The sequence below is a fragment of the Hyperoodon ampullatus genome (genome assembly GCF_949752795.1).
Source record: "Hyperoodon ampullatus genome assembly, chromosome: X".
NCBI classification, from domain to species: Eukaryota; Metazoa; Chordata; class Mammalia; order Artiodactyla; family Ziphiidae; genus Hyperoodon; species Hyperoodon ampullatus.
In genome coordinates, this window is record NC_136913.1 from 93,175,223 (window position 1) to 93,183,994 (window position 8,772).

The 8,772-nt window shown below is 43.6% G+C and overlaps 1 pseudogene across 1 annotated transcript in view; it reads left to right on the forward strand.

The window, feature by feature from the left end:
- LOC307069768 (rho GTPase-activating protein 12-like) overlaps positions 1–8,390 on the forward strand; it is a 34,129-nt pseudogene extending 25,739 nt beyond the window's left edge. The window contains exons 4-5 of the transcript in view: positions 5,498–5,636; positions 6,067–8,390. The product of the transcript in view is annotated as a rho GTPase-activating protein 12-like (transcript). The remainder of the gene's footprint in view (positions 1–5,497; positions 5,637–6,066) is intronic.
- The last annotated feature ends 382 nt before the right edge of the window (positions 8,391–8,772 follow it).

Below are 8,772 nucleotides of genomic sequence, written 5' to 3' on the forward strand. Positions count from 1 at the left end.
TTATGTATTGAGGTGCTCCTATGTTGGGTGCATATATATTTATAATTGTTATATGTTATTCTTGGATTGATCCCTTGATCATTATATACTGTCCTTCCTTGTCTCTTGTAACATTCTTTATTTTAAAGTTTATCTGATATGAGTATAGCTACTCCAGGTTTCTTTTCATTTCCATTTGCATGGAGTATCTTTTTCCATCCCCTCACTTTCATTCTGTATGTGTCCCTAGGTCTGAAGTGGGTCTCTTGTAGACAGCGTATATATGGGTCTTGTTTTTGTATCCATTCAGCAAGCCTGTGTCTTTTGGTTGGAGCATTTAATCCATTCACGTTCCTAGAGTCTGTCATACAGAGTGAAGTAAGTCAGAAAGAGAAAAACAAATACAATATGCTAACACATATATATGGAATCTAAGAAAAAAATGGTCATGAAGAACCTAGAGACAAGACGGGAATAAAGGCACAGACCTACTAGAGAATGGACTTGAGGATGTGGGGAGGGGGAAGGATAAGCTGTGACAAAGTGAGAGAGTGGCATGGACTTATATACACTACCAAACGTAGAATAGATAGCTAGTGGGAAGCAGCCGCATAGCACAGCAAGATCAGCTCAGTGCTTTGTGACCACCTAGAGGGGTGGGATAGGGAGGGTGGGAGGGAGGGAGACTCAAGAGGGAAGAGATATGGGACCATATGTATATGTATAACTGATTCACTTTGTTATAAAGCAGAAACTAGCACACCATTGTAAAGCAATTATACTCCAATAAAGATGTTAAAAAATAAAATAATCGATTCATGTTAAGGTAATTATCGAAATGTATGTTCCTATGACCATTTTCTTAATTGTTTTGGGTTTATTTTTGTAGATCCTTTTCTTCTCTTGTGTGTTTCACTTAGAGAAATTCCTTTAGCATTTGTTGTAGAGCTGGTTTTGTGCTGCTGAATTCTCTTAGCTTTTGCTTGTCTGTAAAGCTTTTGATTTCTCCATCGAATCTGAATGAGATCCTTGCCGGGTACAGTAATCTTGGTTGTAAGTTCTTCCCTTTCATCACTTTAAGTATATCATGCCACTCCCTTCTGGCTTGTAGAGTTTCTGCTGAGAAATCAGCTGTTAACCTTATGGGAGTTCCCTTGTATGTTATTTGTCGTTTTTCCCTTGTTGCTTTAAATAATTTTTCTGTGTCTTTAATTTTTGCCAATTTGATTACTATGTGTCTTGGCCTGTTTCTCCTGGGCTTTGTCCTGCTTGGGACTCGCTGCTCTTCCTGGACTTGGGTGGCTATTTCCTTTCCCATGTTAGGGAAGTTTTCAACTATAATCTCTTCAAATATTTTCTTGGGTCCTTTGTCTCTCTCTTCTCCTTCTGGGACCCCTATAATGTGAATGTTGTTGCATTTAATGTTGTCCCAGAAGTCTCTTAGGCTGCCTTCATTTCTTTTCATTCTTTTTTCTTTATTCTGTTCTGCAGCAGTGAATTCCACCATTCTGTCTTCCAGGTCACTTATCCGTTCTTCTGCCTCAGTTATTCTGCTATTGATTCCTTCTAGTGTAGTTTTCATTTTAGTTAGTGTATTGTTCATCTCTGTTTGTTTGTTCTTTAATTCTTCTAGGTCTTTGTTAAACATTTCTTGCATCTTCTCGATCTTTGGCTCCATTCTTTTTCCGAGGTCCTGGATCATCTTCACTATCATTATTCTGAATTCTTTTTCTGGAAGGTTGCCTATCTCCACTTCATTTAGTTGTTTTCTGGGGTTTTATCTTATTCCTTCATCTGGTACATAGCCCTCTGCCTTTTCATCTTGTATCTTTCTGTGAATGTGGTTTTTGTTCCACAGGCTGCAGGATTGTAGTTCTTCTTGCTTCTGCTGTCTGCCCTCTGGTGGATGAGGCCATCTAAGAGGTTTGTGTAAGTTTCCTCCATGGGGTTTTTAATTATAAAAGATTCAAGATATTCTGCCCATTTACAGTTCATTTCCTATCACCAAACACCTTTCCACAAATGGTCGACACCACTTTTTCAACACATTAAACTCTAATCTTCACCCTTTCCCCATCTATGGTCTTAATACAGTAGTCCCCCGTTATCCGCAGGGGACTGGTTCCATGACCCCCATGGATGCCAAAATCCACGGATGCTCAAGTCCCTTATGTAAGGTGGCAGAGTATTTGTATATAAGCTAGGCACATCCTCCCATATACTTTAAATCATCTCTAGATTGCTTATAATACCTAATACCAAGTAAATGCTATGTAAATAGTTGTATATATAATGTGACTGCTATGTAAATAGTTGCCACAGTGTGGCAAATTCCAGCTTTACTTTTTGGAACTTTCTGGAATTTTTTCCCCAAGCATTTGCATGCAGAGTTGATTGAATCCACAGATGCAGAACCCGTCAATACAGAGGGCCAACTGTATGTTATTCCTGCTCTGACAGCTTGCTGTACACACACACACACACACACACACACAAATACGCACACACACACACACCAGCATTCTCCTACTTGAATAAGGCTTTATGTCTTAGGTCATGCCTTTTGCCCTTCCTCCTTTGGTTCACACTCTTTCCTTACCAGGAGAAAAAAGAAGTTTTCATTAGGGCTGGGATAATCCTCAACAGTGTATTTTGTTTGTTTATTTCATTTTTCTTAAGTAAAAAGACGGATGAATAATAGAATCAATAGAAAAAGTAGTAGGAGTACTAGTACTAGTACTAGTAGTCATAATAGTGAGTGCCTCCTATGGGCAAGGCACTGTCCGTACATTGCTAATGCTAATGACAACCCAGTGATTTAGGTTTTATTGTCCCCATTTTATGGACAAGGAAACTGAGTCTTAGAAATCAAGGGAACTTGCCCAGAGTGGTCACCTTTTAAATGACAGAACTGAGATGCTTAATGCCACTCTGTTGACACAAATGCTTGGTCACCACACTGCCTCAGTCTCCTTTCTGTTTAAAAGAGAGGGACCGTAGCATCTACTTTTGTTTTATCAGGGCTCCACTGGCTGGGTAGCCATAGAATGTCCACTCTTTACTTATTTGCAGACACTATGTGCTGGGGTGCCTCCTCCACATGCACACCCTTCTTTCCATCATGTTATATATTACAATAGCTTTCACTAGCTGCTTGTTATGTAAGATGTTCCATGTGACATCTCTGCTTTGCCCTCTTTCTTACAGTCCCTGAAGCCTCTTAAAGATCTTTTTAATGTCCTCATCCCCTCATCCATCAATTTCTATTTTATAGGTCTAGCCCTCCATTGATATTTCTCTGTACGTCACTTTCCTGGCCTTCCCTTTTAGGTCTTTGCCCTTTCTTTTTCCCACTACCTCTTCGTTGTCATGCCCTTTCCACAGGTCACCCTCTCCTGATACTGTGTAGCCTGTGTTCAATGATGTCAACTCCTCCTATTAGTGTTTCAGTGTTGGCAGGAGGAATTTGAAGCCTGCCCCTGAGTTGTCTTCTTCTGGTATCTTACTTTGAAACAAAAAGGCATTAAATTGTAAGTCAATTCTGCATTGATCAAGGCTGGCTCCCGTCCCCACTACCTGGCTGTGACCTCTGAATGCTGAAACTCTGAGTTTTCTTCTGTGGTCAATCTGTTGTTGCACAGGGCCAAGAAAAAGTCGTCATCGGGCTTCCCTGGTGGCGCAGTGGTTGAGAGTCCGCCTGCCGATGCAGGGGACACGGGTTCGTGCCCCGGTCCGGGAAGATCCCACATGCCGCGTAGCGGCTGGGCCCGTGAGCCATGGCCGCTGAGCCTGCGCGTCTGGAGCCTGTGCTCCACAACGGGACAGGCCACAGCAGTGAGAGGCCCGCGTACCACAAAAAAAAAAAAAAAAAAAAAAGGTCGTCATCAACAAAACTGCACACCCTGTTGGCAGAAGTCAGGAAGAAAAGCTGGCAGCCAAAACTTGCTCAGTTCTACCTTTCTTTTCTTTTCTTTTTCTACCTCCCTTTTCTAATGATAACTTTAACCTCTCTAATTTGCTTCCTTTTTTTTTTTTTTTTTTTTGCTGTACACAGGCCTCTCACTGTTGTGGCCTCTCCCGTTGCGGACCACAGGCTCCGGATGCGCAGGCTCAGTGGCCATGGCTCACGGACCCAGCCGCTCCACGGCATGTGGGATCTTCCCGGACCGGGGCACGAACCCATGTCCCCTGCATCGGCAGGCGGACTCTTAACCACTGTGCCACCGGGGAAGCCCCTAATTTGCTTCCTTTTTATTTCCCTACTCCTATTGCATCTTACTGTTCTCCCAAGTGCAGCCGGACAGCCCTTATCCCTCACATTTGCATTTTCTTTTTTCTCCTCTCCTTCTGTTCTGCTCACTTATCCCTTTGGTTTGATTCTCACCTCAGTTTATTTGGATTATTCTTTTAGCTTTTAAAAAAATTCAGCAAGCACCTATTGAGTGCCTACTGTGTGCCAGCTACTAAACTAAGTGCCGGTTCCTGCCCTCAAAGAGTTCAGTATTTCCATGTGCTCTGAATACTTGTGCAACCCCTGGGTGGAAGAAAGAGAGAGATTAAAAGAGCATGTTAGTTGGTCACCCATATATACACGGGGTGCAGAAAAATGCACAAAATGGCCTTTATTCCCCGTTTAAATCACACTTTCTAACCAATCCGAATCAATAGGACATGTTGATTTTGAGTGGCCCCTTACTACTCCACTCAATTCTCAGTTCCTCAGTGGGCACAAGACCTCTGTTCTAGATGCTTTGGAGCACTCCTCCCCCTCTTGCAGTCAGTGGGAAAACTTTCCCTGCCTCTTCTCTCCATCCACCTGGACCTCTGGGAACTTCCCTGTCTGATGTGGGTGTCTAGATTGGGTAGTCACTCAGCTCCATCCAGTTCCAAACTTGAATGGAGATGAAGAAGCCTCTCCAGTCCTGTGAGTGGAGGGGGATGGAGAGAGCAGAAACCAAAGACTGGCCTCGGGGTGGAATCTCTTTGTGAAAGCTGAACATTCCACACCACCATTGACATTCTTTTGGCATGCCTTTTTGGTGGATTATGATGCTAGAAGAGTCTCTGTCCCTTTACCTATCTTGATTTACAGTAACAAAACCCCCTCCATCTAATATAGCTTGAATTTTTGCCAGGCCCTGGTTAGGGAGATAATGAGAAAAAAAAAAGTTATCTGCTCTCTTTCCATTTTTGGCAGTGTGATGTGCTCTGCCTGGGTGTTGCTGGAACTCTGCTTGCTTCTCCGAAACTCTCCCTTTCCATCCAAGCACTTTGCACCCCTTTGTTTGATATATATTTCCTTTCTCCAATCTTCTTCACATCTGCATTTAGACGCCTAATGGGCTCCTCAAATTTAAAAGGTCCCAAACTCAACTGAGGATTTCCCCCATCCCTGAACCTGTGCCTCTCTCATTCTTCCCCATCTCAAAAAACGTCACCCCGATTAACCTAGTTGCTCAGGCTGAGACACTGGGAGTCATCCTTGACCCTCTCTCACACTCCATGTCCAATTCATCAGCACAGCTTTCTCGCTTTAACTGGCTTTGCCTTTAAAATGGATGCTGATGGGGACGCGCCGGCCCGGCTGCAGGTGAGTGAGCGCCCTTCGGGCTCGCCTGGGCTCCCCACCGCCGCCGCCGCCGAGCGGCCAGGAGGGAGCCGGCCCCCGTGAGGCCACCGGGCCCTCGGTTTAAATGTAAGACTGGATGTTTAGTTCTCCTTCTAAGCCATATTGCTCCAACAAGCCACAGAGTCATAATGTGGCAAAGCATCCTTTTTGAGAGGTGAATATTATGGAAAGAAAACGGCTGAAGAGGTGGGAAGATTGTTCCAGGGCACGTGTATATTGAAGTGGAGTATGATTAAGAATACGAAGCGGGGCTTCCCTGGTGGCGCAGTGGTTGAGAGTCCGCCTGACGATGCAGGGGACACGGGTTCGTGCCCCGGTCCGGGAAGATCCCACATGCCGCGTAGCGGCTGGGCCCGTGAGCCATGGCCGCTGAGCCTGCGCGTCCGGAGCCTGTGCTCCGCAACGGGAGAGGCCACAACATTGAGAGGCCTGCACACTGCAAAAAAAAAAAAAAAAAGAATATGAAGTGAAGGACAGAAAGGTCGTGATAAAACAAGGGGAGCGATACATCCTGGTGAAGAAGATCAGCGATGACTGGTGGCAGGTCAAGCTTGACGAGAACTCCAAAGCGTTTTATGTGCCTGCCCAGTACTTGAGGGAGGTCGGCTGCAGAGGCCTGATGCCGCCTGTGCAACAGGCAGCGGGGCTGCCGCATCATTCTGTGAAAATGATGCAGAGACTCCACCTTTAGAGGTCAACAGAAAATGTGAACAAATTGCCCGAGCTTTCAAGTTTTGGAAAGCCATTGCCGTCTGTTAAAGGAACAGGTCTTATTCGTGATGCCAATCAGAATTTTGGACCCAATTATATTCCAGGTCAGACTGTCAACCTCAGCCTGAACCTGACCCATAATAATGGAAAGTTCAACAGTGACTCACATTTTCCCAAAGTTTCTGGCCAGAATAGGACACGTTTATTTGGTCACTTTCCCGGTCCAGAGTTCTTGGATGTAGAGAAAGCTGGCTTCTCCCAGGAACAGTCTTGTGATTCAGCAGGAGAAGGCTCAGAACGGATACATCAAGATTCAGAGTCCGGTGATAAGCTTAGCAGCAGCTCCACTGAGCAGATAAGGACGACCACACCTCCAAATCAAGGACGGCCAGATTTTCCTGTCTACGCTAACCTGCAAGAACTGAAAATATCCCAGTCGTCTCTCCCCCCCAGTCCCCGGAAGCCCAGCAATTCAGATTGATGGAAAATGGGAACCTCATAAAGACAGTTCAGGGCATTGTTTTTACTATAACAGAGGAACACAGGAAAGAACTCGGAAACCCCCTCGTTGGACTCGAGATACAAACATCAGCAAAGGAGATTCCCAAAGTCCAGGAGATCAAGAGTGGCTCAAGCATGTTGACGATCAAGGTAGACAATATTACTACAGTGCAGATGGATCTCGGTCAGAATGGGAGTTGCCAAAGTATAATGCCTCATCTCAGCAGCAAAGAGAAATTATTAAAAGTAGGAGTCTGGACAGGCGGCTGCAAGAACCAATAGCGTTAACAAAGTGGAGACATAGCACCATTGTGTTGAACACCAATGACAAGGAATCTCCAACTGCCTCAAAACCCTGCTACTCTGAAAATGAGTCTTCTCCCTCTTCACCAAAGAACGAAGATACAGCCAGCAGTCCAAAGGGTCAAGAGAAATATGGATTATTAAATGTAACACAAGTTACTGAAAATGGGAAAAAGGTTCGAAAGAACTAGTTGTCTTCTTGGGCCATGTTGCAGGGTTCATCTTCACTATTTACCAAAACTCAAGGAAGTAGCACAAGCTGGTTTGGGAGTAATCAGTCCAAACCAGAGTTCACGGTGGACCATAAGAGGGCGATGATTGAGATTCAAAGGATAAATCCAGCAAAAAGAATGTATTTGAGCTGAAACCCCGTCAAGGAACGGAAGTGCTGATTCAGTTTGATAATGACGCTGTTATCAATGAGTGGTTTAAAGTTCTTAGTAGCACTATCAGTAATCAGACAGTAGAACCTGATGAAGCAATTCAGGAAGATATACCAGATTCACCAGGAATAGAAAAGCGCAATAAAGAAAAGGACCATGAGGATCTGAAGAAATTGCATTCCACAAAAGTATCTAGCAGAGATTCTTCAGAACAGAAAAAAAGAAAACAAGAACAACTTAAAGAAGTTTCTTACACGACGCCCCACTTTGCAAGCTGTTCGTGAAAAAGGTTATATTAAAGATTAGGTATTTGGAACCAATCTTGCTAATCTGTGTCAGAGAGAGAATGGCACAGTGCCAAAATTTGTGAAGTTGTGCATTGAACATGTTGAACAATATGGGTTGGATGTTGATGGGATTTACAGAGTTGGTGGCAACCTTGCAGTGATCCAGAAGCTGAGGTTTGCAGTCATGAGAAATTGGACTTGAAGGATAGTAAATGGGAAGATATTCATGTCATCACTGGAGCACTGAAAATGTTTTTTCGAGAATTACCAGTACCTCTCCTTACATTTGATCATTTTAATGATTTTGTTAATGCAGTTAAACAAGAACCAAGACAGCGTGTCTCTGCTGTGAAGGATCTAATCAAACAGTTGCCAAAGCCAAATCAGGACACAATGTAGACTCTCTTTACACATCTCAAAAGAGTTATAGAAAACGGAGAAAAAAACAGAATGACGTATCAGAGTATAGCAATTGTGTCTGGTCCCACTCTGTTACAGCCAGAGAATGAGACTGGTAGCATAGCAGTTCATACTGTCTACCAGAATCAGATTGTAGAGTTAATTCTTCTCGAGATAAATTCCATCTTCGGACGTTGACTCTTATTGAAGACAACCTGTGGAATAGAAGGCGGATTTCATCAGATTCCAAGTCCTTATACCTGATGTATTTTATGTTTGGACCAAGCAGTGACTCTTTGATTTTGCACTTTTCTGAGGGATCAGAAAGGAATGGGAGAGTCCAGATGTGGGATAGGCCCTCGTATTTGCTGCTTCTTTGCAAGTTGATAGAACTGTGTGTACGTTTGAATTAATTTTATCCTGAATGTTTGCATTTCATACTCTGAATTTCAGTAAAAATCAAAACTTGTGATTCTAACCAGTCATACACACTGGATAATTTGGTAAGGATACTACATTTTTTCTCCTCAAACTGGATAACGTAGAATTTCTTCTTATGATTCAATAGGTTCATCACTCT